This window comes from Nomascus leucogenys, chromosome 23 (genome assembly GCF_006542625.1).
Source record: "Nomascus leucogenys isolate Asia chromosome 23, Asia_NLE_v1, whole genome shotgun sequence".
Classification (NCBI taxonomy): Eukaryota; Metazoa; Chordata; class Mammalia; order Primates; family Hylobatidae; genus Nomascus; species Nomascus leucogenys.
Window position 1 is genome coordinate 4,068,238 of NC_044403.1, and position 21,161 is coordinate 4,089,398.

Below are 21,161 nucleotides of genomic sequence, written 5' to 3' on the forward strand. Positions count from 1 at the left end.
GTTTCATGGTTTAGGACTTGCCTGACCATAATCATCTCCTTTGCTGCCAACCAGACTGAGGTGTGTTGAACAAGATGTAAGGCCTGGGTCTCTAAGCGGCCCCTCGATTGTAGCGTGCCTTCCTCCTCCCACTGAGCTCTGGATTGGCTCTGAGCACAGGACTGGCATGTGGATGTGACAGGGGTCCTGGTATTTCATCCCATCTCCTGCTTGACACTTAATGTACCCAGCTGGCTTTGCTCCTGCCACATGTGAACACATGTCTCTTAGACCAATACCACCATTTAGACTTCCCAACTCCACCTGCCTGAGTGAATGAATGCCCAGCATTTACTGCCTGGTCTCAGCACACATTCCCCTCCTGTTGCCCCAGAAGCCATACTGCCTGTGATGATTAATTTTGTGTGTCAACTTGTAGGATGTTCTTGGATGAGAGTAACAGTTAAATCAGTGAACACTGAGTAAAGTAGATTCCCCATCATAGTGTGTGTGTGTCCTCATTCAAACAGTTGAAAACCTGAAGAGAACAAAAATGAATCTCCTTGAGCAAGGAGGAATTCTCCAGCTGACTGCCTTTGGACCTCATGTACATTATAGGCTTCCCTGGGTCTCCAGCCTGCCAGCCCACACTGCAGATTTGGAATTGTCAGCCTCCATAACCCCATGAGCCAATTCCTTATAATAAATCCCTTTCTATATATGTACACATCCTGTTGGCTCTGTTTCTCTGGAGAGTTTTGATGAATACACCACCTTGTCTTGTAGTCCCTCAAACTGCAACACTATAATAATTGTATGTGTTCATATTTGCCTCTGTATATGTACATTATCTACTGTGGGAAAAATGAAGCTTCATATTGACTTTGGATTAGAGGTCTGATAGGTGATTTTATTTTCTATAATCATAGGACAGAGTCAGCCAAAATGCCATCTAGCAACAGACCTCAGGTCTTTGCAGTTGTTGTTTCTTCTGCCTGAAATGCTCTTCCCCTTATAATTGTTTGGTTATTCCTCTATTTTAATCTAGATCTATACTCGAATGATCTTTTCAGAGAAGCTTTCTCTAACCACTGCCTAAAATAGCACTTTCTGTCATCCCGCATAGCTTTTTCTGGATTGCTATTCTGTCATGACACTTACAGCTATCTGACATTTTATTGTGCATGTGTGAATTTATTTGTTGTCTATCCCCCCTGTATCATGTAAAGTCCATGGACTTTGTTTTGTTCACCAATATATCCCTGGTGCCGGGACAGGGACTTGCACAGACTAGATTTTGGAAAATATTTGTTCAGTGAGTGAATAAATGGATGCACGTTCTATTTATTAGTAGTAGAATAATTGGCCCAAGGCTTGCTTCCTTAATTTGAGCAAAGTCAGAATCCTAAAGCAAACATTATGTGATTCTAGTGAAAAGTATAATACCCTGTAACAAATATGTTACAAGATTGAGAGATCATGAGATGATTATCATAAGGTATTACTGGGAAATTAACAAAAAGACTTTTTGGAGTGAAGAATTGTGTATTAAAGGGAAACACTTTAGTTGTGATGACAAGTAATGGAGTTTGAATGGATTTAATGTTTAGGAAGAACTTTATCCCACCTGGCTGATTTCCAACCATGCTGTTTGTTCCTATAGCCTCTGCGATTACTGGAATGTACATGTTCTCCAGCCTTCTCTAGCTTTTCTTATTGAGAAGAGCGATTTCAACACAATATTTGAATTATGTATGTTAAGATAAATAAAGAGAGAAGAATATTCATATATAATTGTTTTTATTCCTAAGGTAAAATATCAAGGCTGCAGACACATGCCTGTGCCTATTATTCCAGATGTTGAGTGCTAACATAATCCTGTAAATTAATGGGACAGGCTAATTGGTAAATACCTCATATTCTTTTGTTTTGTTTTGTTTTTAGATTCAAGGAGTGCATGTGCAGGTTTGTAACATAGATATATTACATAATTCTAAGTGCTAAGATCTGGACACCCATTGTGCCCATCACCCAAATAACGAGCATAGTTCTTGATGTGGTTTGGATTTGTGTCCCTGTCCAAATCTCATTTCAAATTGTAATCACCAAACTTGGTGATGGGGCCTGGTGGTAGGTAATTGGTTCATAGGGGTGGATTTCCCTGTTTGGTGCTGTTCTCATGATCGAATTCTCACAAGATCTGGTTATTTAAAAGTGTGTGGTACCTTCCCCCTCTCCTCTCTTCCTCCTGCTCCGGCCATGTAAAACATGCCTGCTTCCCCTTTACCTTCCACCATGACTGTAAGTTTCCTGAGGCCTCCCAGCCATGCTTCCTATATGGCCTGCAGAACCATGAGCCAATTAAACCTCTTTTCTTTATAAATTACCCAGTCTCAGGCATTTCTTTACAGCAATATGAGAACAGACTAATACAGTACCCAATTGGTAGTTTTTCAACACTTGCCCTATCTGGAATCCCTACTGTCATATTGCTTATGTCCATGTATACCCATTGTTTATCTTCCATGTGTAAGTGAGAACATGCAGTGTTTGGTTTTCTGTTTCTGCATCAATTCACTTAGAATAATGGCCTCCAGCTACATCCACGCTGCTCCAAAGGACATGATTTTATTATTTTTTATGGCTGTATAGTATCCCATGGTGTATATGTACCACATTGTCTTTATACAATCCATTGCTGATAGGCACCTAGGTTGATTCCATGATTTTGCTATTGTGAATAGTGCTGTGATAAACATACAAATGCAGGTGTCTTTTTGGTAGGACAATTTATTTTCCCTTGGGTAGATACTCAGTAATGGGATTGCTGGGTTGAACGATAGTTCTATTTTTAGTTCTTTGAGGAATCTCCAGCTGCTTGCCACAGGGGATAAACTGATTTACATTCCCACCGACAGTGTATAAACATTCCCTTTCTCCACATCCTTGCCAACATCTGTTATTTTGTTGACTTTTTAGTAATAGCCATTCTGACTGGTGTGAGATGATATCTCATTGTGGTTTCAAATTGCATGTTTCTAATGATTAGTGATGTTGAGCATGAACCTAATTAAACTAAAGAGCTTCTGCACAGCAAAAGAAACTAACAACAGAGTAAACAACCTACAGAATGGGAGAAAGTATTTGCAAACTATGCATCCAACAAATGACTAATATCCACGATCTCATATTCTTGACATGTAGTATAGTTGCATTTCGCTAGGTTATAGCATTGCTATGTCTGCATTCAGCTGACAAAGTAAAGCCATAATGTTCCATGTTAGAGACACACAGTATAGAGACATTCCTAAAACACCATGATCCAGTCTGCCTGGCAGCCCCTGCATTGCAGTGTCTCATCTGCTGGCAGAGTGTATGTTGGCTACATAACAGGCAAGCAGTAGACAGACTGAAATTACTTTCCATATTTGAGAATGGCTCTGGGGGCTAAAGTCAGATAAGCTGTGGGAAGAAGACAGGCTTTGGAATCATGCAAACATCAAATGGAAACCAGCATTGTCTCTCACTGTTTGGACAAACTTGGCTAAATTATTTAATCTCCTTAAGCTGCAGTTTCTATGTGTTTAAAGTAGGAATAATTTTACTTACCTGGTAAGTTTACCATGAAGGTATAAGGCATATAAGAATTATATTGTGAGATGATAGTTTTTCTCTTACCATCTACCAGTTGCAGCTTATTAGATGTTTTGTTTTTATTTGTTTATTGTTGGGTTTGGTTTCTTCCCTTTGACTTGTCTGAATCTAACCCTCATAGCGCTTATAGAATTTATAATTTGGAAGAGAACTGATAGGACATTGAGGCCAACCTCCTCCTTTCATCTCCTTTTTCTGTCTTCTTAAAACACACGTGTGTGCGTTTGCACATGCACAGAGTTCTCTGCTTGCTTCCCCATTTCTGATTGTAACCACACGTAATGACGATAAAGTAACTTCATGTTATCAGATACTCCCCTGATGTCCACAAAGCCCTGAAATGATTTCTTTCCAATTGGAAAAAGATTTATTCATGTTTATAATTCACTAAAGTCCTCCTGCTCCTCCTCAGCAATTGCTTCACTCAACCTGTGAGTGGAGTTTCAGTGCTGCACTCTGTCGTTTTCCCATCTTGCCTTTTCTAGAGAAGTGAAAAAGGCTGTGTCTTGCTTCCCTTTGAACGTTTGAAAACATATAAACAGAATATATTTCACATTTCTATAAAGAGCTATTACTTGTTTTTTTATGTTTGTAGTAAAAAAAAAAATTAGAGCTGCAGTATCCCACCCTACTTTACCCAGAATAGTAATGTTTTGCTCTTGGAAGATCAACAGTTCTATTTTTAATTGAGGTATAATTTATGCATAATAAAATGTACTGATTGTAATTTTCAAGAGGTAAGGAGTTTAAACTCATGACCTAGTTTTTGAGAATTTTAATCCTACTGATTTAAAACAAAATAAGACCAAACCAAAAGGGTGATACATAGAGATCTGCTTCTGGCCCCAAGAACAGAAATGTAAAGTATCATTGTTTGAACACTCTGAATTTTCATCTATCTTCAGCTTTCTGATCATTATTGCATGTGGTGGTGCCTCTTGCAGAAGAAATTTGGCCTTTGGAAAAGCTAAATTGTAAAATTTGTAAATTATAAAATCTGCAAAATTGTAAAGGCCAATTGTAACGTTAATTCACATCATCATTGGTGGTATTAACAAGTATAGGATTAGTGAATTAAAAGTTTTGTGATCTTTTAAATAAACCTGGCCCTCTGCTTGACTCAATTAAAAACTCCCTGTTCCATTTTCTGTAGACAACAGCAAAGGCTTTGGACCACAGAGACTTCTTAAAGCAAAAGATGGCCCCTGAGTGTTGCCATCGGAAGATCTGCATGGCCTTCACATTTACTGGCTTAACATTTGTGATGAAAATTATTTGTGAGGGACCCAAAGAACTAAGACATATAGCAATTTTGAATGTAGATAATAATACTTACTTCTATCACATTGCTGTGAGGATCAATTAAGAATTTGAGTACCTGGCATAAATTTAGAATGCCAGGCTGCAAGATTTGTGAATAGAAGTCACTTAACTAGCAAATACCCTATTTGATGGCCCAATCTCATGTTACTGGATTTCTGAACATATTTCTCAAGAATGTCAAGAAAGAATTGTACAATCTGATGATGTATGGTGAGTTTCAGTTGATCAAAAATACTTACCATTTTCTATTTAAAAGCTTGTTTTGATTAATGAAAACAAGAAATATCTCTTAGACATGTTGATTCCTCTAAGCAAAAAAGTTATTATAGTCATTAGGGAATAAGGAGTAACAAAGAACCATGAATACAATTAAAAAATTTCAAACAGCACGTGCATTACCCTGATGAAAAATATTTTCTGCAAGTGTCAATTCTGTTAAACTATTATGAGACACTCTTGTGCACTCAGCCTGAGAAGATGCCACCTCAACTCATGTCACATCTACTGTGTGTTAGTGGATTACAGAGATGGAAGATAACCTTAGTGAGAAGTTCCAGAGAGCCACACTAGTGCCTGAAAATCCTGGTGATAAACGTACACCCTGAGCCACTGATTTTTCCTAGCACATCAATAACAATGTGATGTGCTATGATGATCATTATTGAAGACCTATTATGTATGTGCCTGCTCCTGAGATGACAAATTTGATTAGATGGTGCATGCCTCAAAGAAACTTGCATAGTAACGGAAAACACAGCAACATAAACAGATAGAAAGCAGTGAGTTAAGACCAACAATAGAAGTTTGTACTGGGTACTGGAGATACCTTGAAGAGGTGGATGGTGGAGAGGGAGGTGTGTGTGGAGTAGAGTAGTCAAGGAAGCTTTCCTGGATAAGGGAAGGTGAGTCTCAAAGGATGAGTGGAAGATCTAAAGCTTCCATGACCTGTTTGCTCAAAATCACCACTGTCTTGCTACAACATAAAAACTTAAATATGCTGTTTAGATCTGTATCCTCCGAGTTTCACTCTATGGATTGTAATCAATGGGAAGGAGGAAAGAAGCAGTATCTGCATTGCTGCAAGAAGAGAGGCAGAAAGGAGAGGAGACCCAAGAGAGGAATGCTGTGACCCCCTAATTGCAGGCTTGTCTGTGTGTTGAGGTTTTGCCTCACACCTATTGGGCAAACCTTTTCTGGATGTCTGTGTCTAATACATGTTGGTGGGACAGATTACGAATTTTCAGAGTATGTGGTCTTTGAAGTAAATCCAGTGGGGAGTCTAAATAAGCAGAGACTTGCCGTAGTAGTTGTCAGCTTGGCAAGTGTCTTAATCCAGGGCCTGAAGGGAGAAGCTTTACTGTCATCAGCTCCCACGAAGATGGATAAATTGGATGCAGACAGCTAGAGCCTAGAGCTGCCAAATAAATCCTTAGGACTGAAATATAACTTTGCTATACGCACAACTGTGAGAAACAACCCCACACCCCAAATACATCTGGATCCCGTTTAGAGTTAGAACATGTTGTATTAGAAATAATAATTAATATTATGAGGCCTGTTTTCTGCCTTTGTTGGGAAGGCAGCAGCCTGCAGTGGATGAAGTTCATGTTGTATGGGGTAGGGTGGCTGCTTCTTCTCTTGTACGTGCACCCCACGCTGTGGGCCATGACTTGTGGCTGGGAAGAGTGAGTAGGTCTGGGTGTCTATGTGGATTTTTGTGTGTCTGTTTCTGTCTCTCTGCAGGTTTGCATGTTTGTGTGCATATATGTCTTTGTGTACATGTGTGGATGTATATGTATGTGTGTGTGTCTGTCCATGTCTGTCTTGTCTATATATGTGTGGGGTAGTATAAGTCTATGCATCTGTGTGTGTGCCTATCTTTGTGCACATGTGTGGGCATGTGCATGGATCTGTGTCTGCCTTCATCATTTACATGCATGGCGATGTGTGGGGTGCGTATGCATCTGTGAGTGTGTGTCCTCTGATTGTCCATGTCTGTATTGTCTGTGTATGTGTAGGAGGATTGTGCATATGTATGTGTATGTGTGTGTGTACCTTTTTGTACATATGCAGACACATTGTATATCTCCGTGTATGTGTCTGTGTGTCTGTGTCTCTGTGTGTGTTTCCCCACTGTACCCTGTGCTCTGGAAGCTGTGCTTTCAGGTTACTCTTCAGTTCCAGGCTGGGCTTCCTCTGCAGTGATTTATAGCCTGAGAAAACCTGCTGCTTTTTCCTGAGTTGCCTGGCCAGATGTGCGGCTGTCCTGCTGGTGGCTTAGCGACTCTCTGGGCTTATCCTCAGTCACCTAGGAAACCCTGACAGGAGTGTTGAGAAAAAATATTTACCTCCTTACAGCTCAGAAAGACTTGCCAGAGCTAGAAAATGAAATTCAAGCTTGCTAATACCTACTACAGGGCATCTGTGAATATCACACCATTTATTTTCAGAGGCTTGCTTGAGGTACAATAGGTCAGTAATGATCAACTTTGTTAATATGTAGGTGACAAAGTATTAAAAAATTTAAAAGTCACATGGTTAATCAAAGGCAGACAAATACTGTGTCAAAGTTGGCTGTATCATTAGCTGTTTTAATTCTCATATCTCTTCCCTTCTTAGTGTAATTAGGAATATGTACATTTCCATTGGTCTCTTCTATCTGATATGAATGCACTATGTTTATTTTGGAAAATGCCACAAATGCCTTCTTTCTGGTCCGTCACATTGTGTTTGAGTTTCATCTGAATTTATTTGGCTGAAATAAGCTGTAATTTTTTAGACAGTTTTGTCAAAATAAGATATAAAAATGTTTAACCAATTTTTGATCAAAGTTTGATCCCAGTAGCAAGAGTGGGCTCTCCTCCCAGTCTTCCTTATCCTTGAAAATGCAGACATATCTAGTGACATATTTTTGCCTAATTTTCCAATTCTTTACTTGGCAGTTGCATGTGCAACTTAAAGAAATATCATCTTAAATATTTTAAAACCAACTTGGCTAATTGGGGAGGAGGGAAGAAAAAGTGATGAAAAGTAGAATGTGATGTTAAAAAAGAATTCATGACTATTATTGTTTTCCAAAATTATCCTCATGGAATTTGGGTATTTTGTTACGGTCTTTAATTGAATGCTTTAAAAGTAAAGAAAAACACAGATTCACTCCCTGCATCTTCATGCCAGTGCCCTAGAAAAAGTGGAGACTGGTGGCCTCACAGCTCACAGCTCACATTGAAATCTCCACCGTCCTTGTCTCATGATGGCCTCACATGATGGCGTAACGTAACAGATATTACGGACTTTCAGGGCTGAAGAATCTCTGCAATCACTCAGCCCCACTGAGCCCTGAGCCTCCGTAGGCATCTAAAGACAGGAGGAGAAAAAGTACAGACCCACGACTTGCTTCTGGATCTGCTGCCTCTTGATCTGTGCACTTTCTTCCTATGCAGTGGGACTCTTGGGCAGATTCTGAATGGCCACTGTAGAAAGGTTAACTCCACAGCAGGGAACGCAAGCCCTTACTTTCTCTCTTCTGCCCACATGTCTAGTTCAATTTTCTGCCATTCCTCTCTTGCCACATTACACTGAAAAAATACAGAATAGCCCCAAATACATTGTGGCATTTTATGTCTTCCTGTCTTTGTACATTCTGTCTTCTGCCTAGTATGCTCCTACTTATGGATATAATTGAGAGGTGCTGTCTTAGTCCATTTGGACTGCTATAACTAAGTACCATAGACTGGATGGCTTATAAACAACAGAAATTTATTTCTCACAGGCTGGAAGTCTAAGATCAGGGTGCCAGCATGGTCAGGTTCTGGTGAGGGCTCCTTTCCAGACTGCAGGCTGCCGACTTCTCATTGTATCCTCCACAGCAGCCAGAATGAGAGAGAGCTCTGTGAGATCCCTTTTATAAGGAAACTAATTCCATTCATGAGGGTCCCACCCTCATGGCCTCATCTAAACCTTACTATGTCTCAAAGGCCCCACTTCCTAACATCATCCCATTGGGGGTTAGAATTTCAACTTATGAAATTTAAGGGTATAAAAATATTCAGTCTGTATCAGGTGGCAAGCAAACTCTCCAGCTCAAGCAGTCTCCCAGACTGGCACCTAAACCAACACCACTAATAATCAATTTTCTTTATACACAGCTTTGCTTCTCTTTGTGCTTCTTCTCTTCCCCCATAAGTCATCTGAGAAGACTGCTTAAATATTCGACACTGCCTTAGTGTGACTGAAATTTCCAGCTGTTTTGCTGCCAGGAAGAACCAGGTGCCTTGGAAACAGTGAGGCTGAAAGAAGCAGGAAGCAAAGAATGAGGCTGTTGAAGGTAGGGTCTCCTTTGATTACAGTTTTTGCTTAGGCTTAGCCTAGGGACTATATTATACTAATATCCGATGTTTTTGGATGGTACTGTTGTGTCCGAGTCCCACACGTGAATGTTGAGGTGTCAGGCTTTCATTTGAGGGCTTTCTCTGTTGAATCCAGCACACTGAAGGTTTACATTGGTCTTTACTTATCCTGCCCTTCAATGAAAATTTGAAAATGTGGAGACAGCTGAAAGCCAATAAAGAATTAAGTAAAAATTAATTTGTCCTTCCTGACCGTACCTTTCAAAACCTGGATGTTCTGGTTATCAATAAACGAGTGGCAAACCATGAAAGTAGTGGCTTATGATGACAACATTTATTTTGCTCCTGAATTTGCAATTTAGGCTGGACTCAGTGGAGATAGCTCATCTCTGCCCCACTGGTGTCAGCTAGGGCAATTCCAAGATGGGAACTAGAAACATCCCAGGGCTCCTTGACTCACAGGTCAGGCTGGGCTGGAGCTGTCAGCGCGATTACCTCTAGGTGGCCTCTACCAGGAGCTTGTGCTTCCTCAGTTATGGCTGAGTTCAGATGGTACGCATCCTGAGAAAGGGATCAGGCAAACTGCCTATCTCCTTTATGACCTAGCCTTAAAAATGATGCAGAATCAGTTCTGCTGCTTTCCATTCATTTAGGCACAAAGCTCCACTCAAATTCAAGGAGCATGCGGGACCAGAAATACTGCTGTGCCATTTTTAGAAAATACAATCTGCTACACTGGAGCATAAATAAATTTTAATTGACTTATTCCTGGTTTTCCCTTTCATTCCAGTCAGCAAACTCTTCTTCTGGTGGGTTTGTGGTGACCAAGAGAGTCTTTTACATGCCTACATAATTATTGCATTTGATTTCCTCTTTAATAAGATCTGCTGTCCATCACCATCATTTATTTGTTCAGAGAGAAAAACTTTTGTGCATATAAAAATTAGGTCTATAAGGATTTAAGGTTTTTATTACAATGGCTTTAAAAGCAGCCTCACAGACTGTTGTACAAGATTAAATTCAAGCCCATTCACTTTAATTTATAATGGTTTGTGCACAACTGAAAGATTTATAGCAAATTTGAAATATTGATTTGAGTACATGTAGGTTTTCAGCAGCAAAAGTTTTTGCAAAGCTTTTGACCAGACATCTACATTTTCTGAAGTGTAATTGAAGTAGTTGTCTATGTTGATTTGCATAAAATGATTGTGTTTAATTATGTATTAGTTTAACCTTTCTTTTTTCAAAAACAAAAATAAAAACAAGGAAAATCTCACACCAATTTGGCCTTGACAAACATAATGTAAGGTTTTAAAGTTATAAACAGCGTTCAGATGTTGGTGATTACATAATGCCACTTAGATTTGGAATATTTGTACTGTTCTGAAGCTTGTCTTTTGTCTCATTAACCTGCAATCATCCTGAGTTCCTCTTCAGATGCCTAGAAAATTCCTAAATCAGGAGATAAATTGGTTCTTCCATTAATCGACTGTATGATTATAAGCAAGACACAAAAGTTCTTTGTGCCTTGTAAATAAATTTTAATTTTCTTGTTAATTCCTGGTTTTCTCTTTCATTCCAGTCAGGAAACTGGAATGGGGTTATTTGACTAAACAATCTCTGTAATTATTTACTTTATGAATGATAAATCAGAATGACATTTACTGAAAGAGAGTGCTATAAACCAAAATAATTTGAAGAAATAATTTTTTCTTCTGATGTTGAACTAGTAATTAGGAATGACAAAACCGTATATTATACTTCGAAATGGATTTCAACTTAGCTACCTGGGAGGCTAAGGTGGGAGAATTGCTTGAGCCTAGGGGCTCAAGTCCATGCTGGGAAGTATGGTGAGATCCTGTCTCTTAAAAAAAATTTAAGAAAGGAAATCAAAGTTTTGTATATCAAAACTTTTCTATTTCCTAACAATCAGTTACTCAAACTCCCTTGAGACTTTTCAGTGTCTTGTTTAAATGATTTTATTTAGGGAGCAGTCAGCCCTTACCTTGTTTTATATGACTTCACTACAATTTTGGAAATGGATGGTTACCTGATAAATACAATTTGATAAGGGCAAAAATAAGACAAAGTTCTTTGTATCTTGAATGTGTCTTAAAATAATAGTTTTGGGAACCCTCGCCAGAAATGAGGGCTGTACCCGTATTACATATAGGCAAAAGGAGACAGGGACTTTTGTTCTAGGCCAGTTGCTAATGCCCAGATTTTCTTTGGGAGTTTCGATGTTTGTGATAGATTAAATGTGGACTTCATTAAACATTTATGACCATTCTGAAAACTTTTCTTTCAACTCATATTTATAGACCTACTCTAAAATAGGCACTCAGTATTAGAATTTGGGGCTAAGAAAGAAAATGGCACTCAGTGCCTGTCCTCAAGGAATCTGGTTGCTGTCAGGGTGTCAACACTTAACCAGAACACATAATAAGCTATAATATCCCTTAAAATGTTATTATATTAATTTTCCTTTGTATTAATCAAACGTTCTTCTGATATTAAAAATAATTACAAGCTTTTTCTGAGCCCTTATAATGTCAGATATAATACTAAGCACTTTATGTTCATTACCTCAAATAGTACCCATTTTAATGAGTGTTTTGAGCATGGCTTCTACAGTCAGAGGTTCTAGATTTGAAGCCCAGCTTCACCCGCTGTGATAATGACTTCAAGCCTCATCAAAATGAGGTATTTTGAGGGTTAAAATACTTAGCACACTGTCTAGAATAGTAAAGTTTCCATAAGTGCTAATTAATTATAACTGCCATTGTTATGGTCAGTTCTATCAGGTAGGTAATACTGAAGAGAAAAGTGTGGCTTTGATCAGTCAAGTAACTTGCCCGGTGCCACCACTCTTACATAGCCTACTTGGAATGTTTATTTTTGTTTAATGCCAAATTCCTTAACCTCCAAACTATATTTGGAAATTATCCAGTTAATTTATATAGTTCACTTAACCTGTATAGTTATATTGTAAAATTTAGTAAAAATATTTAATTTCTTTCAACTCTGTTAAGTGATCAAAACTTGATCCTTCCAACAGTCGTGATCAAAACCTCATGTTGTCTGGTTTTGTGTGGCAAAGTTTGCAAGTGAGCAAACTGGTTTGTCATCAAGAGTTGGTTGTATCTTTCTAAACCGCCCCCCCCCCAAAAAAAAAAAAGAGCAGGAATTATGAGTGTCCTTTTTGAACAGGCAGGAATCTTTGTGGCTTAGATTATTCTTTCCAAAACTTTGTTCTCTTATTCTTATGCTAAGATTACATATTTATGCTTCTTTTTGTCTTTTATAAAACCCACATTACACTGGGCTAAATGTCCAAAATTTCTTAGGATTAATGAAGCAGAAATAGTTGATGAGGGTTCTCAAAGTAAAATTATAGACTGTGATCAGATATTCATTCACATGCCAGATTAAGGGTGATTTATTCACTTCAGTGCCAAAGAGCAAATTCCTAAGCTACTTCAGGAAAACATGGCTGAGAGGAATGGAAAAATAGACTGGAATGAGAAAAACTGAAACAACATCTCTGGATAGAATTAATCAAAAATAACACAGAATATGAGAGTAGAAATTGGATAATATTGCTAGAGAAAAAGAAAAATTAAAAATAGCTATAAGCTTAGAAAGAGATGCCATTTGACTGCTTAGTTCTTAAATTCATGCACACGAGACATGGAAAAATTTGAAGAGTGAGCTCTGTTATTCTTGGTTACGAGAAAATCTTCAAACCTTGGTAATCAATTTAAGGAGCAAATTTTTACCAAATAAGAATCTCTACAAAAACAATGTTGCTGCAGTATTGATTTATTGCAGTACATAATCAGGGATGTTACTGTTGAAGTCACACTATTTTTGTTACTTGATATGCAAGACCTCTTCTGGTGAGACCTCCATAAATGATGAATGTGAACCCCTGATTCTTCACAGTCCTTGGAGGAGATAGATGGTTGAGATTAAATATAGTTGTTGCTGATATCACCACCAAAATGGAAATCATTATCATGATCAGAAACTTAATTTAGCAAATGTAGTAAAAGAAATATTGAACTAGAAATCGGTGTGCCCCAGTAGGTCACTGGTTGGTTAGTAATCCTGAATAAATGAATCCTTTTCTCATCTGGGAAACGAGAGTCTTGGCCTTGCTCACTGACTCCCCATTGCTTGTTGGAGTAACACTTTTAGGCTATGAAAAAGTTTTCAGGAGTGTGAGACTAAGTGAAATATGAAAACAAGAAGACGATCTAGTGAATTTTTTATAAAGTTAATCTATGTCATTTTTACATTCTGAGATTGTTTATCCAACGTTGTTAACAATGTCCTTGCTCTTATTAAATAATGGTAACATCTGATGTCCCTTGTTAGGGCAAAATACCTTTTCTCTCCTTGTCCTTCCTCTTTTTTTTTTTTTTTTTTTTTTTTGCTTCATTCTACTTATTTGGAAAATCTAAAATTCCGGGAACCACCACTTTGTCTAACTTCTAAGGCCCCTCCCATTTCCAAAGTTCAGTGTGTGTGTGTGTGTGTGTGTGTGTGTGTGTGTGTGTGTATCTGTGTGTGTTTGTGTGTGTCTGTGTGTTATGCAAAGTAATATAGTCGAGAATATGTGGGGTTTCCCCACTGCATACATTGGACATGTCTGCCCATGTTTGATTAGATTAAGCCAGACGGACCCAGAAGGGAAAGGCATGGATCTGGAATCCGATGCTTCCTCTGAGGTGAGGCAGGAAAGAGAGGAAATCCTTCTGCCACAAGACAGGCTCTCTGGAGGGCCTGACAGTGGTCAGGAAGCTTTGGTGTGGAGCCTCCACTGTGAGGTTATGGGGTGTCCCTGTAAGTAGCAGGAACAGGCGATGCTTAGACATTCACATGGACAAGCAGCAACAAGGAACTTGTTTCAGGAGGAAATGGGGCCTTGGCCACTGAGGAGGATAATACAAGCAATGTCAGATGCCCCTTTTCAAGAGGGGACAGTACAGGTGGCTTACCAAAAGAGGCTGCAGTTCACAAGAGCAGGTTAGATGTCTGCCTGTCCATACAAGGTCATGAGGTGGACTCCACAACCAGGCTGAAGCCTAATAACTAACTGAGCAGAGGCTCCAGACCAGAGTCAGACTGCACAAGAGAGTGAGTGGTGCTCTATCTAGAGTGTTGAGTTAGACTATGGTCCTCTGTATAAGGCATATTTGGTGGGAACTGTACAAGACTGAGCCTTCTGAAATGACTTAAGTCGTCCCAGATTAAAAGGGGCAGGTCACAGGTACAGTAGGAAGCCCAGGAATCGGGTAGAATATTTGAGCAGGATGCTTTGTTTGATATCTCACAGTGCCGTTTGTTCTTCCCTGGGCAGGAAAAGTAGCTCAGGCTTGTCAAACAGCCATTCTATTGAAAACATCCTTAAGTAACTTTGTATACAATTTCATTGTTCTGAGGTCCACTGCATCACCCTCTGTATCTGTATATGCCTATGTGTATGTGTATGTGTATGGCTAAATTTACATTTGCTATGTATTCCTTTTAGTTTGGTCTTTCCCTCTGAAGTTATTTTTTTATTTCTTTTCTCAAGTTCATCAGACAATTCATTGCTTTCCTCTGCATAGATGCTGCGAACTCATAGGTCTTGTAACTGCAAACATTTAGAACCATATCGGACAGTGTTACAATTTTTGCTTCAGTGTAACTTAGAAAACTCAAGAAGAGTCTGGAAAGTCTATTTATTTAACCATATTTTTGCTTACCATATTCTTTCTTTCTTCCTATGTCCCAAATTTTCTTCTTCTATCATTTCCTTTGTTTAGGAAACTTCCTTGAGCCATACTTTTAGTGCAAATCTGCTGGTGACAAATGGTCCTAGTTTTCCTTCTTCTGAGAATGCCTTGATTTCCCCTTTATTCCTGAAGAATATTTTCACTGGATATAAAATTGTTGGTTGACAGTACTTGAAACATGTTTTTCTACTTCTTTCTGTACTTTCTTTCAGCACTTGAAACATGTTTTTCTGCTTCCTTCTGGCCTACGTGGATTCTGATGGAAAATCTAAGGGCATTCAAATTATTTTTTTCCCTATAGGTAATGCATATTTTCCCTCTGGTTGGTTTCAAGAGTTTTTTTCTTTGTCTTAGTTTTCTGAAGTTTTTGATATGCCTTGGTGTGAATTTCTTTGTTTTTTATCATGTTTTGGATTTACTCAGCTTCTTCAATCTATAGGTTCAGGTCTTTTGACAAATTTGGAAATATTTTAGCAATAATTTATTCAAATCCCTTTTTAGCTTCACCTTCTTTCTCCTCTCCTTCCAGAACTCCAATGACATGAATATTCAATGTTTTGGAATAATCCAATAGGTCCCTGAGGCTGTTCATCTTTTTCAATCTATGTTTTCCTCTGAACTTCAGATTTGGTCATTTCTATTGCTCTACCTTCCAGTTCACTGATTCTTCCCTCTGTCCCCTCCATTCCTCAAACCCATCCAGTGAGGTTTCTTCTGTCACTTATTATATTTTTCAGTTCCAAAATTTCTATTTGGTTCTTATTTGCATCTTTTATTTCCTTGTTGAAACTGTCTGTTGCTTTGCTGAAACTTTCTATTTTTTCATTTCCTTGGAGCATGTTTATAATTACTCACTGAAGCATTTTAATGATAGTTCCTTCAAAATCTTGGTCAGATACTTCTGACATCGCTGTTATCTCAGTGTTGGCATCTGTCAGTTGTCAGTTTTCACTCATTTTGAGATCTTCCCAGTTGTTTAAATGATTTGTAATTTTTATTGAACCTGAATATTTGGGGTATTATGTTGTAAGACTCTGGATTTTATTTCAACCTTCAGATTGAGCTGTCTTCCTTCGACACCTCTCTGACAAGGGAAGTGGGGGCACCATCTTGCTAGTGCCAGGTAGGATTCGAATTCCAGATATACTAGTGGGCCTCTGTTGATACCCAGTGTGGTAATGGTGGAAGGCTCCTCGTTGCTGCTGGGCAGGGGTGGCACTTCTCACTCCCCACTAGGTCTCCACTAACACTTCCCTAGCTGGGAGGAATAAGAGTGCCCGGTTACTGCTCTCCTGTAGCCTGCCTGACACTACATGAGTGGGGGCTGCCTCACGTCCACTGGTTGGTGAGAAAACTCTTGACTCTCCCTTAGGCCTCTCCTGACTCCACCCAGGGGAAGAGGGAGAGATGCCTCATTACTGCTGGGTGGAGGTAGAAGCCCAGCCTGCCCATGCGTGTGGTCTCCACTGACATGGGAGGTAAGGGGAAAGACAGGATTCGTTGCCACTCAGAGGGGATACATGTCCCAGCTCCCTATTTGGCCTTCTCTGATACCACCTCAATGGGAGGGAGGTCAGGTAGGGGGCAAACTGAATCAGCTCCTTACAGCCCAGAGAAGGTTGAAGTCTAGACTCTCCTCTTGGCATTTGTTGGCATGGGTGGTGGGGCCAGTTTTTTTTTTTTTCTGTGGTGTTTGGCTAGAGTAGAGCAGTGGCTAAAAGTTTTCTGTTTTATCTGGCTGCCTCTTTCCTTGTCCTTTAGAGAGAGCAGGCTTTCATTGGGCTTTTTTTTTTTTTTCATCCTTGTTGGCATTTTTGAGTTGCTGACTTTCCTAGTTCCAAATCTGGGATATATAAAGCAGAAAGAAAAGCCAGAGATCTCACCACTGTGTCACTCCTTGAGTCCCCAAATTCCTAGTCATTCTGCCTTTATCTCACCACCTTTCAGAGTCTTCTTAGATTTGTTTTATTTATAATATCTGGGCTTTTTAGTTGTGCTTAGCAGGAGGAATAGGAAAAAGTATGTCTATTCTGTTTTCCCAGAAGTGAAAGTCAATTGCCTACATTTTACATAAAATGACTTAAAAGAGTGGTTATTGTTCTTGCAGTTGTTTTTTTATTTGCTCACTCACTCATTCATGTAGTAGCACTGGCAAAGTGCAAACCACTGGCCACCTCTGGATGCAGTAAGACTCAGAACTTCCAAGGGTTAGTGCTGGGAGGAGAGGCTCCGGGGGAGAGGGAAGCCAGGCCTGGCCTCTTTCTCCCCAAGCACGACTTCTCCTTGACTTCTCCAATGTTCCAGCTAAGCCTGCTCCACATTGGCTCTTAGGTTTCCCCAGACTCAGCTGGAACCAAGTAAGACTGTAATAAGGCAAGGGCAGTAAATATTAAACATTTATTTATAGTTACATAACTAAGCTTGTGAATCCACGAAAGAATTTTCCAGGGAAAAATGTGCTGAGAAAAAATTTTTATAACATGCCATTTTAGAAAACTATTAGAAATAATCTCCAACCTATCAAAAAGTTGCAAGAATAAAAATAGTAAAATGAAAACCATATACCCCTTACCCAGATTCACCTCTTGCTAATACTTAACTCCATTTTATTTATCATTTGAACTCTCCCACACGTGTGCCTGATCTCTTCCTTTATATATACACACATGCGGTATTTTAACATGCCATTTGCACTCTAATTCTATGAATTGACTCACTAATGTCCTTTGCAGCATTTTTACCACTCTGTTACAGGATCCAGGCTGGGATCAAATATTGCAGGTATTTGAATATACCTGCAATAGGTATATTTTAGTCTGCAACAGTTCCTAACTGATTTGTTTTTTAAACAATAAAATGGTAGTACTGTACCTGTCTCATATCATTAATGCTATTTATAGGTACTCTCAGCAGATTGTGAACTTCTTAGCATGAAAAAAGGTAGAATTCCAGTACTCTTTAGTAGAAAAAAAGGATATTTTAGCGGCATGTAATTAAATCAAAAAGGAAAGCCGTAGCGAAACCATAAAAGTATAAAATACTTGAACCGAAATTAGAAAGTGGTTTATATAAATTAAAATGGAAAGTAGTGTTCTTTTATCCCTTAAAAACATCTGAGAGTAATTAATGGAAGTGTATTTGTACAATTTACACAGTAATTAAATGCTCACAAAGTTTTAAAATGACAGGTTTTAAAGCTTAGCTTAAAAATTGTTTTATTCTAACGTGAAGAGTCAAATGTTGCTAATTTGCTTGTTCTGATAAATCCCCTTTGGCTGTGCATCATAAAAGTTTAAGAAAGGAAAGCACAGTATTTTTATTTATTTTAAGTACTATATTCTGTGCAGCTTGTCAATAAGAACATATTCAAAATTAGAGGTACGATTAGTTGGCAAATGAATGATTATGTTTATGTGCCAGGGATCACTCCGCTCCCTTGGACTGCAGTGGTGTTTCTCAAACATACTTTGAAAATATATTTCAAATGCATCTTCACAGTATGGGGCAAAACTAAACACTTAGCAACCAGAGCTTGTCTTTTGGTTCTTGCATGTTAGTGGTTCATTTGTGCTCTGTATAGAAGGCTGTGGTCAGCATCCTAGCATTTTCCTTATAACCAGGACCAGCTGAACTCTGATTTCATCTCCCAGAAAAACACATTGTTTCTTATTCACTCGAATTTCTATTTTCTAAAGAAAGCCTTACTTTGCCTTGCCCTTAAGGATGAAGAGAGAGTGCTTCTCCAAATACCTTGAACTGACGAGGTCTGGATTGAACTTGACATTGAAAGATCTTTTGCACTGGAGAAGCAACTTAATCTCTGATTTATTTTAGGATTTTAAGCAACGTGAAACTTGCCAAGATATTTTCAAATCGGAGTAAAAATTATTTTATATGACTTATGATTTCTTTAAACCATATCTCAATTCAGTGGTTACCTTGGTCCATTTTGTGGTGCTATAACAGAGTACCACAGATAGGGTAATTTATAAAGAAATTATTTCTCACAGTTCTGGTGGCTGGAAAGTCTAATATCAAGGTGCTGCCATCTGGTGAAGGCCTTCTTGCTGATAGAAGACAGAAGGTGGAAAGACAAGAGACCACAAGAGCACAAGATGGGAGTTGTACCCACTTTTATAACACACTGCTCTTAATGATAATGAACCCACTCCCACAATAATGACATTAACCCATTCATGAGGGCTCTGCCCTCATAAGCCAATCACCTCTTAAAAGTCCCACCCCTCAACACTGTTGCACTGTGGGTTAAGTTTCCTACACATAAACTTTGGGGGCACATTCTAACCACAGCAGTGGTTTTGAAGAAATTATCTAGTTTTTATTTTATATCAGTGTTCTTAAGTTACAGCATATTATGGGACATGTTCTGGTGTCAGATTGCCCTTATCAGATGCCATCACTAGTAGGCAAGTTACTGAACTCTTGTATGTCTCAGTTTTCTCATCTGTAAGAGGACAGTAACAGTAGAGATTTCATGGGATTTTAAAAGCAGTAAAATGTTCAATTAGATGATTCATATAAAGCCAGTATACTTCAGACCCAGGCACGAGGTTTTCATCCTGGGCTCTGGAATTCAGAGGGAACCATTTTTACCTCCCTATAGTAGTGTTCTTTCCTCCAAAGTGAGGAATCTAGGAAATGTGGAGAGGTGTCAAAAAAGTGTTTGCCCCGTCCTCCAGTTCATGTTCGTGTTACTCCTTCTAGAACAAGTTCTGGGCACCTGAACTCTAGCTTCCTGCCCTAATGCCTTTATATCTGCTTCAGAGCCTTCGCAGGCTTCTTTTTTGCATCTGTCTTCCCGAGGGCTGATGTATTAGTCTCTTTTCACACTGCTGTAAAGATATATCTGAGACTGTGTAATTTTTAAAGAAAAGAGGTTTAATTGACTTACAGTTCCACATGGCTGGGGATGCCTCAGGAAACTTACAATCGTGGTGGTAGGGGAAGCAGGCACTTTCTTCGCAAGATGTCAGAAGAGAGACAGAGTGAGAGTGAAAGGGGAAGAACCCCTTAAAAGCCGCTGGATCTCATATGAGAACTCACTCACTATCACAAAAACGGCATGAGGGAACCGCCCCCATGATCCAATCACCTCACACAAGTCCCTCCACCAACACATGGGGATTACAATTCAGATTACAATTCAAGATGAGATCTGGGTGGAGACACAGAGCCAGACTATGTCAGCTGACTACCCTGCCTGTGCGACCATCTCTCCTCCTGAAGGAGGAGCAGTTAGCAAGGGTATTGGGAGGTGTTTGGATTTGTGGACTTGAATGTTGACCTGTACCCACTTATATCCCCTTGCAGAGTTGCACAGAGTGAGTGGGAAGAGAAGGAGGTGAACTGAGGTTGTCTTTTCCTGTGCTCCCACACTCCTATACAGCGCTTTGAGGAGGCTGAGAAGGCATAACTCCCAGCCTCATGGTCTTTCAGGTTTTTATGAAGGAATATTTGTCAAATAGGAAAACAGAACATAGTTTATAACTGTTTATCTTGATTAATAATTTTGAAGTAGGCCTAAATGGGTCATGTGACCTCCATTTCTACTCTTGCCCCAGACCCTACAAATGCGGGGGTGACAGTGATTAAACCAGTGAGTAGGTGACACATAGTAAGAACTCAGTGAACACTCATCATCATCATTATTGTCCTCATCATCTTCTGCTCTATGTCGCATGTAGCCATTTTTCTAAAGTGGGTGGAAAAGCAGCTCCTTCCATGTATTGTCAGATGCCAGCTCTATTTCTTAATGACTGTTGAGATTTTATGAAAGGAGTATTTAGGAAGGCAGTGGGAGAAGCAGTGTGATAGGGGTTCAGCTGGGCCTATCACCTAAGATGACTGTCCCAGCCTTTTGCCATAGGTTGTGTTTGTTCTCTATCACACTGCAGGTCTCCCTCCATTCAGTTCTCAAGGACTCTAATGGCCTCGTTCCCTCAGTTTATCCAGTATCCAGGTCACTCAGTAAACATAAGTATGCTGACATTCAGTACTTCAACTTTTTTAAGGCCCTGCTTAAGATTTTCTTTCATATTTTACATGTTGCTGC